The sequence below is a fragment of the Balaenoptera physalus genome, assembly GCF_965194825.1.
Source record: "Balaenoptera physalus genome assembly, chromosome: X".
NCBI classification, from domain to species: Eukaryota; Metazoa; Chordata; class Mammalia; order Artiodactyla; family Balaenopteridae; genus Balaenoptera; species Balaenoptera physalus.
In genome coordinates this window covers 126,103,169-126,115,919 of record NC_138903.1, presented here as the reverse complement: position 1 = coordinate 126,115,919, position 12,751 = coordinate 126,103,169, and the positions used below count along the sequence as shown (strand labels likewise).

Below are 12,751 nucleotides of genomic sequence, written 5' to 3'. Positions count from 1 at the left end.
TCTTCGTTGCCTCTTTGGTTGGGTTTGGAGAGGAAGCCCATGTTAGTTTGACATCTTGTCTCAAAGTTTTTGGTTTCGTAAAAGTATATTCATCTGATGTTTTAAAAACATACATAAATGCAATGGTATATTATACATTTGCTCTTTAGCTTAGAAAATCTAGTCATTATAAATAAGGGGAACTCTCCCTTGTGCATAGCACTTCGTGGATTTTATAGCATCATCATCTTCATTATTTCAATACTCAGAACAACACTATGGCATAGTTATAGACGAATAAACTGAGGAGTTAAGTGACTTGCCTATAAATGTAGCTAATAAGAAACATGGATGAAGTTCAAATTCAGATCCTCTGACTCCACAAATTTCTTTCTACTATACCCTCTCAATACTAAGTTTAAGATCATTTCTCTGAGTCACAAAAACAGAGGCACAGATAGATTGCATGTTGAGTGAAGACATTTTTAAAATAATTTTTAAAATATTTAATGTAAGTATAGCTATTATGCGTGACAGAAAAGACCAGCTTAAAACGATGGATTGACTATGTAGGTTTAGAAAACCAATGACAAAATAGGCATCCATCTGGTGTGCACATTTATTTTTTTAATTGAGATTTTTTGTTCAACTTTATTTTTACACAATTTCAAATTTATGGAAAGTTGCAAGTATAGTACTAGGAATTTCCTTTATTCTTCACCAGATTCACCAATATTTCATCACATTTTCTTGCTTTCACTCATTCATTCATTTGTTTTCTTTCTCTCTCTCTCTTTCTGTGTAAATAATACATATAGTATGTAAATATATAGTATTTATTCCCCCAAAACCATTTAAGGGATAAGTCACATATATTATGCATCATTACCTTAAATCCCTAAATACCTTAGGAGGTATTTCCTAGAACAATAAACCACAGTAATACCAAAATTGGGAGATTTAACTTTGATATAATACTATTCTCTAATTTAGGAATCTGCAAACCCTAGGTCTCAGGTCAAACATGGACAACTGCTGGTTGTTGTGAATAAAGTTTTACTGGAACACAACCACATTTTGTCTATGACTGTTTCTGGCCTACAACAATACAATTGAATAGTTACAACAGGTACCATATGACCCACAAGTCTACAAATATTTAATATTTGATCCTTTACAGAAAAAGTTTTCTGATCCTTCTAAAATCCCTTGTCAAATTTGACCTTGTCTAAATAATAACCTTCATAGTTGCATTTCCTCATTCACGACCCACCTAAGATCATTCATTGCATTTAGTTATGTTTCTTTAATCTCCTTCAGTCTACAACAGTTCCTCATCCTTTCTTTGTATTTAATGACATTGAAATTTTTGAAGAATAAAGACCACTTATTTTGTAGACTATCTCTTTATGTTGGTTTATCTGATATTTCCTCACGATAGATTTAAGTTATACATTTTTGACAGGAATAACACTGAAAAGATGCTGTGTTCTTCTTAGTGCACCCTATCAGTAGGTATATTAGATGTCAATTTCTCTTTTGTTAGTGATATTCATTTTAGTCACTTAAGTTGGTGTTTGCTAAGTTCTTCCAACATGAAGTTACTATTTTGCCATATTGACACATAATTTTTTGGAGGATCAGCTGAGACTTTATAAATATCTCATTCTGAACGAATTATCACTATGATGGTTAAAAAGTGATTTTTAAAAGTCCCATATGCATATTTTAATATCTTGGTAGGATGGTGAGGCTCAGGCCTATGCCCACAAAGTGCAGGAGAAATGTTTAAGGCCAATACTCACTAGAAGCCAGGATTCACACGGAATGCTGAGCCTTATCTTCAGTGCCTTTTTGAGTCTGAATAATGGATGTGGTACTGAAAACAGGGAACATTGTTTGGCTGACAGAATATTTATGGAGTAAAGTACTACAGGAGTGCTCAGGATAAGTTCTGAATAATATTTTTTCAGAAAATGCAGTATACAGATTCAAATGCAAAACTATGAGATGAATAAGAAATTTCCATCAATTCAAAATGGTTCAATATAAGGCATAACTGTCTGCATGCCAGAAAGAAACAGGCCACAACATACAGGTTTGGGTGACAGTGATTTGTAGCAGCTGTCCACAGCCAAATATTTCACTTATGTGGGGCTGTGAGAAACAAGTCCACTGGGCTGAGCTTAGACACAGTCGCCATGCCCTTGGTTAAGGGCAATCACTTAGACTGCCACTTTCAAAATGACTTTCTCAAGTAGTGGTAGCTGACATACCAAATGTATGAAACTTCTGATTTGACTCGAGATAAAGTCAAAACGAAGGTCATATCATGGTCCTCAAAGTCAGACTTTGTTCAGGAAGTAATTAGGAGAAGGATGATTAGGGAAGCAAGAACAGAACATTTTCTTCCAAGTGTTATTGACTTAGCATTGATTGATGTTTTCGTTCCATCCACTCTCCGATTTTAAAAAAAGGATGAGTTGAAGGACTAATTTTGAGTATACTCATTTTCAGTTTCCTTTCAGTATTGGCTTGGAACAGAGCAAATAGTGAAATGATAATGGTAAAGACAAGAAGGGTAGCAAATGTTTTTCTAGATGGTACCAGAGGGATTTCCCAATATAGCACAAAGGAAGTAGTAGGAAAGAAATCTCACAACATATTTTATGTGATTGAAGTATCAGTCTCTAGGTCTCCCCATTTAGATATTTACATAAAACATTGCAAATAGTCTTGTAAATACTGGTTTTTAGGCAATCCTATGTGTAATTTTAAGAAATTTTATTTTTAGAGTATGTCAGGAAGCTATAATTTTGGGGTAGTAATAATGATAGAATAAGTTGGCTTCAGTTATAGTATCCTAAAAAGGCATCGAATAATCACACTCTCATTATAATGTACAAATACAAGCCCTCTAAGAGAACAAAGATTAAGTGAAAGAAAAAAAAATTATACCAGTGTTGAACCTTACCATATCTTGTCATACACATGAAGATAAGAGCTAATGTTTGCTGAGTTGTTACTCGTATTCAACTGAATCCCATGTGTGAACTGATTTATAAATCTGTACATTCAATGGTAGGTTCTTTTCTACTGCTATTCACCACAAAAATCTTCGTTTAGCTTCTCTGCAAAGTTGTTGATGTTTTGAAGGATATATTACCTATATACATCTGGATCATTAGCTTCATAATTCTCCAAGATGGAGATTTGATAGGAAGTTAATTTTAAGTGGCAAAGTGTCTAAATTATTTTAAGACTGGAAATATCTCTCCACTTCCGATCATTGAAAGTTTGCTTTTCACAATGCAATAATATATTCATTCAAAATATGTTTGAGAGCTTACTATGGAACAGAAATTTTTCTTAAAAGCTGGGGAATATATTGTATGTATTGAGGGTATTCAGGGAAGGTTTTAGGGTCACATAGTCTGAAGTGAGAAGTGGTGAGAAAGGAAGGTTTTAAAACTAATTCAACAACTGCTATTTGGTATTAAGATTTCCATGAAAGAGCTACTTATGATGACACTTTAAAAGAAATAGTCTTCCTGTGGAAAAACAGTTAGGTTTCCAAAATGTAGATATTAATAGTTTATGAAGACTCAAGGGTATTGTATATTGCTATTTATCTTGATTTGTACCAGGATGACATAAATAGGCACCAAGTCCCAGCCAGAATTTTCCATGGGAAAAGGGAAACACAGGAAGTGCTATAGATTACTTTTTAAATTATGGTGATTTAAAGGACTGTATCTGCAGACAGATTGCCTGAATTCCAATCCTGGCTCTGCCATCCACTACTTGTGTGATCTTGGGTAAATATGAGAAAACGTAAAACCTCTGTGCAGTTTCCTACTCAATAAGGTTATTGGAGGATTAAATAAATGTATGTAAAGTATTGGGTTGGCCAAACCCGAACAAACTTTTGGCCAACCCAATATTTATAAAAGTGGCACATAATAAGTACTTAGGTACTAATATTACTATTAAATAAGGGCAAACTGTACATATGAGAAAATCCAGACTAAAGAAGTTTCATCATTAAAGAAGAATGAATGAAAATAAGTGAACTGAATATGCAATTCAAAAAGTTAAAAATACAAACAGAACAAAAGGAACCATGAGAAATGAATTGTTAAATTTAGCAACATAAATTATTGGATTGAAAATATAGATTAAAATCAATCCAAGCCTTGGCACATGGTAAAGATAATCAAAATGGATAATTTGATTATGAATCAGAGAAAACACAAAATATGCTATCAGAAATTTGGAAGGAAATAAAATTATTCATAATGGTGGTGATAACTGATAACGAAAAATCATCTTGTCAGTTGCCTCTGGAAAAAGTAGTTTCTTTGTTAGGAGACCAAAACCAAGTAAAAAGACTAAGTCATGTAGTTGAATCATGGTTGCCGTGTATTTCTCTGAGGGGATGGTGATGTGAGCAGCCGGCTGACACTTGGTGAAGAAGATGGCAAAGAGGTGAGGGAGTAGGAAGCAAAGTTCAAGTGACAGTACTTGGAATAGAAACTTGGACTTGGCAAGCTTGGCAAGTTTTTGCTTCCTAACATATTCTAATGTATTTCCTCCCTGAATTCTGAAAAAAAATATTACTTTTCAAAATGCCAGCCTGGCTCAGCTAGATTAAGGGGAAAAAAGGAATAGGGTTGCACCAGAGATTGAGGGGCAGAATCACTCTTCTGGGAAATGGATATGATGGCAGAGCCCTTGTGTCCTGTTGGTAGGACTATAAATTAGTGCAGCCAATATGGAAAACAATATGAAGGTTTCTCAAAAAATTAACAATAGAATTACTATATGATCCAGCAATTCTATTTCAGGATATATACACAAAAGGATCTGTAATCAGTCTTGAAGATACATTTGTATACCCATGCTCATAGCAGCAGTATTCACAATGGGCAAATGATGGAAGCAACCCAAGTAGTTACTGATAGATAAATGGTTAAAAATCTGGTCTATACATGCAATGGGATATTATTTAGCCTTAAAAAAAGGAAGGAAATTCTGACACATTCTTACAGCATGGATGAACCTTGAGGGCATTATACTAAATGAATAAGTCAGTCACAAAAAGACAAATATTGTATGATTCCATTTATATGAGGTGGCTAGAGTTGCTAAATTCATAGACAGAAAGTTGAATGGAGGGAGGGGGATTGAGGAGTTGTTTAATGGGTATAGAGTTTCAGTTTTGCAAGGTGAAAACAGTTTTGAGATTGCTTGCATAAATGGATTTAATATTACTGAAATGCACACTTAAAAATGGTTAAGATGACAAATTTTGTTATGTGTATTTTACCACAATTAAAACTAAAAAGCAGGAATGACTATATTAGTATCAGGTAAAGTAGACATCATAGCAAAGAGAGCTACTAAGGGCAAAGAGGAATATTACATTATTATAAAAGCATCAATCCACCACAAAGATATAACTATCCTGAATATGTATCAACCAAACAGCAGAGTTTCCAAATACACAAAGCAAAAACTGACAGAGCTGAAAGAAGACATTGACTAAGCCACAGTTATACTTGGACTTCAAACACCTAACACTCAGCAACTGATAGAACCACTAGGCAGAAAGTCAGCAAAGAGTGAATAACTGAACAAAACAATGACCAACAGGATCTAATTTATATATAGAAGAGTCAAAAACAACAGAGTACACACTTGTTTCAAGAGTCTACAGAACATATATTGATACCAAGATAATGTATATCCAGGGCCATAAAATAAGCCTCAACAAATTTAAGAGATTGAAATCCTACAGAACATATTTTCTGAGCATAATGGAATCAAACTAGAAATATGTAAATATGAAAGACAACAGGAAAATCTCTAAACAATTGGAAATTAAACACACTTATAAATAATCCATGGGTCAAGGACCAAGTCTCAAGGAAAATTTTTTTTAAAAGACATTGAACTGAATGAAAATGAAAAGACATATCAAAATATGTGGAATGCAGCTAACGTACCACTAAGAGAGCAATTTATAGCATTAAATGCTTACATTAGAAAGAAGGAAAGGTCTCAAATCAGAGACCTAAGTTCTTACCTAAAGAAGATAGGAGAAAAAGAAGAAAATAAACCCAAGTAAATAATAAAGAGCAGAAATCAACAAAATTGAAAGGAAGAATAAAATAGTGTTTCCCCATTGATTTTCTCTATTTCTTCAAAAAAAATCAATGAAATTGACAAAACTTTGGGAAGACTGACAAAGAGAAAATTAGAGAAAACAACGACAAATATCAGGGATGAAACAGGGACTATCATCACAGATCCTGCAGTCAGTTAAATGTATAATAAGTGGATACTGTTGTTAACTCATAAATTTGAAAAATTAGAAGAAATGAATCAATTCTTTGAAATACCACAAGTTACCACCCCCCCCCAACAAGGTTATATAGGCAATGTAATTAGTCCTATAACCAATAAAGAGATTGAATTTGTAGTTTAAGTTCTGAAAAAAAAAAATACCCATGTCCACATGATTTCACTGGAAAATTCTACCAAACAGTTAGAGATTGTACATTGACATTTACTCTTTATCACAAAATCAAAGAGGGTGAGGACATTTCACATCTCATTTATGAAGCCAGGATTACCCTGATAACAAAACTACAAAGAGAGTACAAGAATAAAGTGGAAAGAGTCACCCTACCTGGTATTAAGGTTTACTATGCAGTCACAATAATGAAGACAGCATGGTGTTTGCTGAGGGATGACATATATCAATGGAACAGAATAAAGAACCCAGAAATAGACTCAAACCAATATTCCTAACTATTTTTGACAAAACTGAAAAAGCAATTCAAGGAGTAAGAGTACCCTTTTTAACAAATTGTCCTGGAGCAATCGGACATCCATAGTTTAAAAACAAAACAAAATAACAACAAAAAAACCTTGGCCCAAATCTCATACCTTATACAGAAACGGAAAAAAATCACACATTGAAATGTAAAACTATATAATCTTAGAGAAGATGTTTGGTACCTAAGACCAGGTAAAAAGTCCTTAGACACCAAAAGCGTGATCCATAAAAGGAAAAAATTGATAAACTGGACCTCATGAAAAGTATGACTTTTGTTTTGTGAAACATGCTATAATGATGATGAAACACATTACCTGACAAAGGACTTGTATCTGAAACGTATAAAGAGCTCTTGACATTCAACAGTGAAAAAATTTAAAAATCCAATTAGAAAATGGGCTATAGCAGTGGCCCACAATAAGCAGATGGGTCGGACCTGTATGGTTCCTTTATTCCTGGGGTTATCATTTCATTGCTAAAACTGACAGAAACAGAAACCAGACTGAAAAACTCCTAATAAGAGTACAAGAACTGGAGAAGGAGATGCAATGGGTTAAAAAGGAACAGGCCGACAACAACAAGAATTCAAATATTAGAGAAAATTCTTCAGGAACTGGAAATGCTAAGTGTGTTCTTTTTTTTTTTAATTTCAGTGCTCATGACCAAAGACATGCAACCCTAACATTAGTCTGTCTGGTCTGGACTAGGGATACCAAGGCTTTGCCAGTCAGGAGAACACAATACAACTGAACAGAAACTGAGGCTTAACCAAGACTAGGCTAGGAGAAAACAGGCAGACCTCCAACCCTCACTGATGTGGGTGAACAAACGAAGACATTAAATGACTTTGGACAGGTGATTTCTGTTGACCTTTGTTTTTACTTTCCAAGGGGCAGGGATTCAGAGGATTTTAATTTGAAAGAGGTCAACGATGCTGCTAAAGAGATTGATTATGCCCACATTTCCAATCAGGTGCTCCTTCCAGACTTCTCTATACTGGCCTGGGCCCCTGTAGAACCCAGCTTCAGTGCTAGGTTCAGCTATCATGAGCAGACTTACTGTCATTTTCCCCTTGTGCTGATTTAGATATTGTAACCATGAATTATACAGCTCAGAAATAGGACGACACGTAAGATTTCAGGAACTTGTGTAAAATACATGTAGCCAGCAGAGTGATTAATTTTCAGTGGACTACTCTCTCTGCTCAAGTACAGCTAGGAGTCCAGAGCCTGGGGGAGGGGAAAGGACAAGAACCTTTCTAGTTATGTCAATGTGAAGTGATTGGCCAGGTGTTCCTTTATCGTCAAGTCTGCTGTATGATGGCTGTCCTTTTTCTGATTGGCCAAGGAATGGAGAAGCCAGAGATTATTGATAAATCTGCTGAACATACAGAAATATCCCCAGAAACCTCAATATGGTATGGCTGTAGAATTTTCTCTTGTCTTATATGACTTTAAGTTTGAAAATATCAACTGGATCTAGGATTGGGAGGTTCAGGAGTTCAGTGCTACCCACCACCGACAGCTATAGGCTAAATACACTGTTAAAACTTACATGTTGTATAGTATACTAGAAGGACCGGACTCTGTTGCTGTACCCTGTGGGAAAGGACCAAAAATGGATGGAGTGATAGAATAAAGAAAAGTTAGTAACTCTGTCATAATGCAGACCATTGCATTTGTAGTAGGAGTGGAAATGTACACTATAAACCCCTAATAGATCATCCTAAATGTCAAGTATAGGAATCCTGTTGCAACATCTTGTAAGTAGGGGATGCGTCGAGCATCCACGTTTATTTCATGAAGAGGAAACAAGAAGCCTAAAGGGACTGTAATGACACACAGAGGAAGAAAATATTATTTATAGAAGACAACAAAGAGGCTCTGTGTTTATACAGAAACTAAAACATCATTTAACCACAGAAGAAACTCACCAGGGTCTAGGAGGCAACAACCAGCTAGTGGCAGGTGGGTGTAGAAAGGAAATAATATACATGCTATATATATAATTGCAAGAAGTCCTAGAAATTCAGATGATCAGCTCTTAAAAAAAGCCCATAAGGTCATAGTAAGGAAGGTCTTGTTGCTTAAATAAGAAACAATTTGTTCTTTTATCCCTGTCCTAAAAGATTGAGATTTTTAAAAAGCAGTCGTAAAATGGAGATGTATTTCTGTGCACCTGGAAACCTGTGCCTTGTGTTCAAATTCATGAAAGCCTGATTTTGCCAGTGTTTAAAAAAAAAATAGGCTATAGACATGAATAGAAATCTCAGTGAAGAGGATATACAGATGGCAAATGAGCACATAAAAAGATGTCCAACATTTACCATCAGGGAAATGCAAATGAAAAGTTCAATGAGATATCACTATACATGAACCAGAATCACTTAAAACAATTTTTTAAATGATAACACCAAATGCTGGTGAGAGTGCAAAAGAACTGGTGGGACTGTAAACTAGTATAGCCACTCTGGAGAGAAGTATGGAACTTTCTTACAAAACTGAACATGCCATTACCATATGACCCAGCAATTGCACTCGTGGGCATTTATCTCAGAGAAATGAAAACTTTAAGTTCATAGAAAAACTTATACAGGAACGATCATATCAGCCTTATTCGTAATAGTCAAAAAATAAAAACAACGAAAATGTCCTTCAATAAATGAATGGTTAAACTGTGGTACATCCATACCATAGAATATTACTCACCAATAAAGAAAGCAAAAAAGAAAAACTGATACACACAACCACTTGAATATATCTCAAGGGATTTATGCTGAATGTAAAAAGCCAATCACAAAAGGTTATATGTTGAATGATTCTATTTATTTAACATTCTAATGGCAGCATTATAGACATGAAGAACAAATTACTGATTCCAGGGGTCATGGAGGGAGGGAGATAGTTGTGATTATAAATGAGTAGCATGACAGATCCTTGTGATGGAAACTTTCTATATCTTGACTGTAGTGGTGATAATCACAGGAAACTACACAGGTGATAAAATTGCATAGAACCATACACACACATACCCAGACTTGTACATGTAAAACTGGTGAAATTGAATATGGTAAGTGGATCAAAACAATTTCAATTTCCTGATTGTGATATTGTACTATAGATATGCGAGATGTTACCACTGAGAGAAACTAGGTTAAGGGTATAATGTATCTTTCTATTTCTTATGACTGCACATGGCTTTACAATGATCTTAATTTTTAAATAAAATTAAAGCAAGTTTGTGGCATCATTTAAATGCCACTACACTCTCAACAAAATAACAATCTTAATATTAAAAAGAAATGTAATATTGACGTACACAAGAACATTGACTCTCTATGCTGAGTAACAGAAGCTGGATAAAAATGGGTACATACTGATTCCATTTATATAAAATGCTAGAAGATGTAATCTATGGAGACAGCAAGCAAATCAGTGGTTATCTGAGGATGGGGGTGCAGAGAGGGGCAAGAGGAAGCAATTGTCAGGGGGTAAAGGGAAACTTATGGGGGTGATGGGTATTTTCACACTTATAATTTTGGTGATGGTTTAACAAGTATACACATGACCAAACTCATTAAGCGGTCACTTTAAGCATGTGCAATTTATTATATGTCAATTATACTTCAATAAAACCACTTAAAAGGATAGTCTCTTCAGAGAAAAAACAACAACTTTGGAATGAATAAAGATAAAAGATATTTGGAGAGGAGATTATGTTGTTTTAGAATTCTCTGTAGACAGTTGCCTGTACTGAAAGCAGACAGCTCTTACTTCCCTGCCCTTGGGAAGCCACTGCTCCACCTTAAGTTTCTTTAGAAAGTGGGCTGATCAGTGTTAAGTTTGTGGCTTCCAGTCACCATTATTTTAGTCCTCAGGGTGCTTTCAATAACTTTTAGTAGAGTGAGATTTTTGGCCCTCTGGAGTACCTTTAGTCGCTGACATCGTAGGGTGAGATGTAACAAACACTTCTATGAAGTAGGTGGCCTGGAAGTGATTTGTCTATTTCTTGGGATGATACTGCCATCTACACACCTCAAACCACATAGGTTCTGGCAATGTACACTTTGTCGTGCCCCTCGTCCAGCCTCCTACCCCAAAGACAGAAATGCCAAGCCCCTTTCCACCTTGCCTGTGGGTTCAAGTGTTAAGTAGGAAATTTATCTTCATCACTCAGTCCTGACCCATTCCTTATCCCCACTGTCTGGTTAACTGTGGTTCTGTTGGTCCACCCCTAACCTTGCAGGACTCAATGTCCCTCCCTCCTCACACACCTGCCTCTTCCCTTCCTTCCCTGCTCCCACCATGAGAGAACTCGCAGAAACACACGGAAATTTTCACAAGTTGATTATTATTTAATTAGCATCAGTGTACCCTGATGCTGTAAAATTCAATGTCTACGCAGTTGGCCATTTCTCAGACCTCAGACTTGGCAGATATTTCTGAGGTCTCTGGCCTCACCCTGAAGTTTACTGGCTCGCCAGGGCTTCGCTTGGAGGCGTGTTGCTGCACAGCACTTGCTTCTGCACGGCCTCTTGGTTCTGCTCTGCATTATTTTGATTTTGATTCAGTGTCTCATCCAGCCTGTGATAAGAGCTGAAGAGTGTTGGTCCTGTAGCTTTCTTAGGCTGTCTTGTAGGGTTGACAGCTTTTTCAGAGGCTTTTTTACTCAGATTCCTTTGAAGGGGTTTTCTTACCGTCGTGGCTGTCTTCAGCACCTGGAAGGACAACAGAGTGAGGTCAAAGGGACATTGGATTAGGGAGATGAAGATGGGATATTGATGGAAAGGGAGACTTCATGAGAAGGGGTCAGGGCTGAGGAGGGGGTTTGTGCCAGGCAGGGAGAGGGTAGGATTCTTGGGGGAGAGGGAATCCATGAAGAAAACAGCTTGGGTAGGGTCATCTTATGTTGCCACCATCTCTGGACCTGAGTTCATAGGGAGCCTCATTCATCTTCCCCTGTTTGGAACTTGAGGGTTTTGGGTCCATATCTGTATTAGGCTCTGGTAGTTTCCTGCACACCTCAGCTGTATTGAAGCCTACCAGTGGTCTACCCCAGGCCTACTGACCATGCTATATATATAGCTCCCCAGGACAATGAAGGGGCCGTACGGACAATGAAGGGGCCGTACCCTTAGCCAACGGTGGCTAAGGAGGGACTTAGCCATCACAAAGCACCACTTATGACACGTCTGTGGATGTAGCTCAGACATTTCAAAGAACCATTCCTGACACCTGGGGCGGGGTGGGGGGGATGATGAGGAGGCTAGAGAGTTAGAGAGAAGAGCCTTCCCAAGCTGAACTGCCACCCCTCCTCATATCCCTATGTTCAACTGTGGTGGTGCACATGGTAGAGAACAAACCTTTCCTCCAAGCTATTCTCCAAGGCCACCCCTACTCAGTGGTTTATTCTGATATCTCCCACCCTGAATTATCAGCTAGTGTTTTGGATATCTTACTTAAAATCCCTCCAAAAGCTATATGGCTGAATTTAAATATTGGTGGAGATATGAATCATCTTACAAACTAACAAAAAGACAGCTCCCATGAATAAACATCTCCCTACCTAGAACATCTGGCATTAAAGCCTGCTGATTTTGATTAAATTATCTTCTGCCAGCTCTGCAACTTAAAGGCAGGGATTAGAATTAACTGCCCACTCATGAAGGTTGCTTTTATTTTTTCTTTTATTCTATTCTTGGACTCTGGCCATATTGTCATCATTGAGTTTGACAAGGTTCTTTCTCTTACATTTTTTCTATTTTTCTTTCATCCTAGAGCCCAACACTCATTTCCTTCCCACAATTAGGCACCTACTCGGATGTGTTTGAATCATGCCTCATATATGTTTGTACTCTTGTGAAACTTATAGCCTTATGAAATGTGTGTGTGTGTGAATATGGTGCATTGTGCCATAGACCTCGTTCTG

General features: G+C 36.6%; 1 pseudogene across 1 annotated transcript in view; it reads left to right on the top strand.

Moving 5' to 3' along the window:
• LOC309652752 (tRNA pseudouridine(38/39) synthase pseudogene) overlaps nt 1-11,928 on the top strand; it is a 40,961-nt pseudogene extending 29,033 nt beyond the window's left edge. The window contains exon 2 of the transcript in view: nt 7,607-11,928. The product of the transcript in view is annotated as a tRNA pseudouridine(38/39) synthase pseudogene (transcript). The remainder of the gene's footprint in view (nt 1-7,606) is intronic.
• Nucleotides 11,929-12,751: the final 823 nt, after the last annotated feature.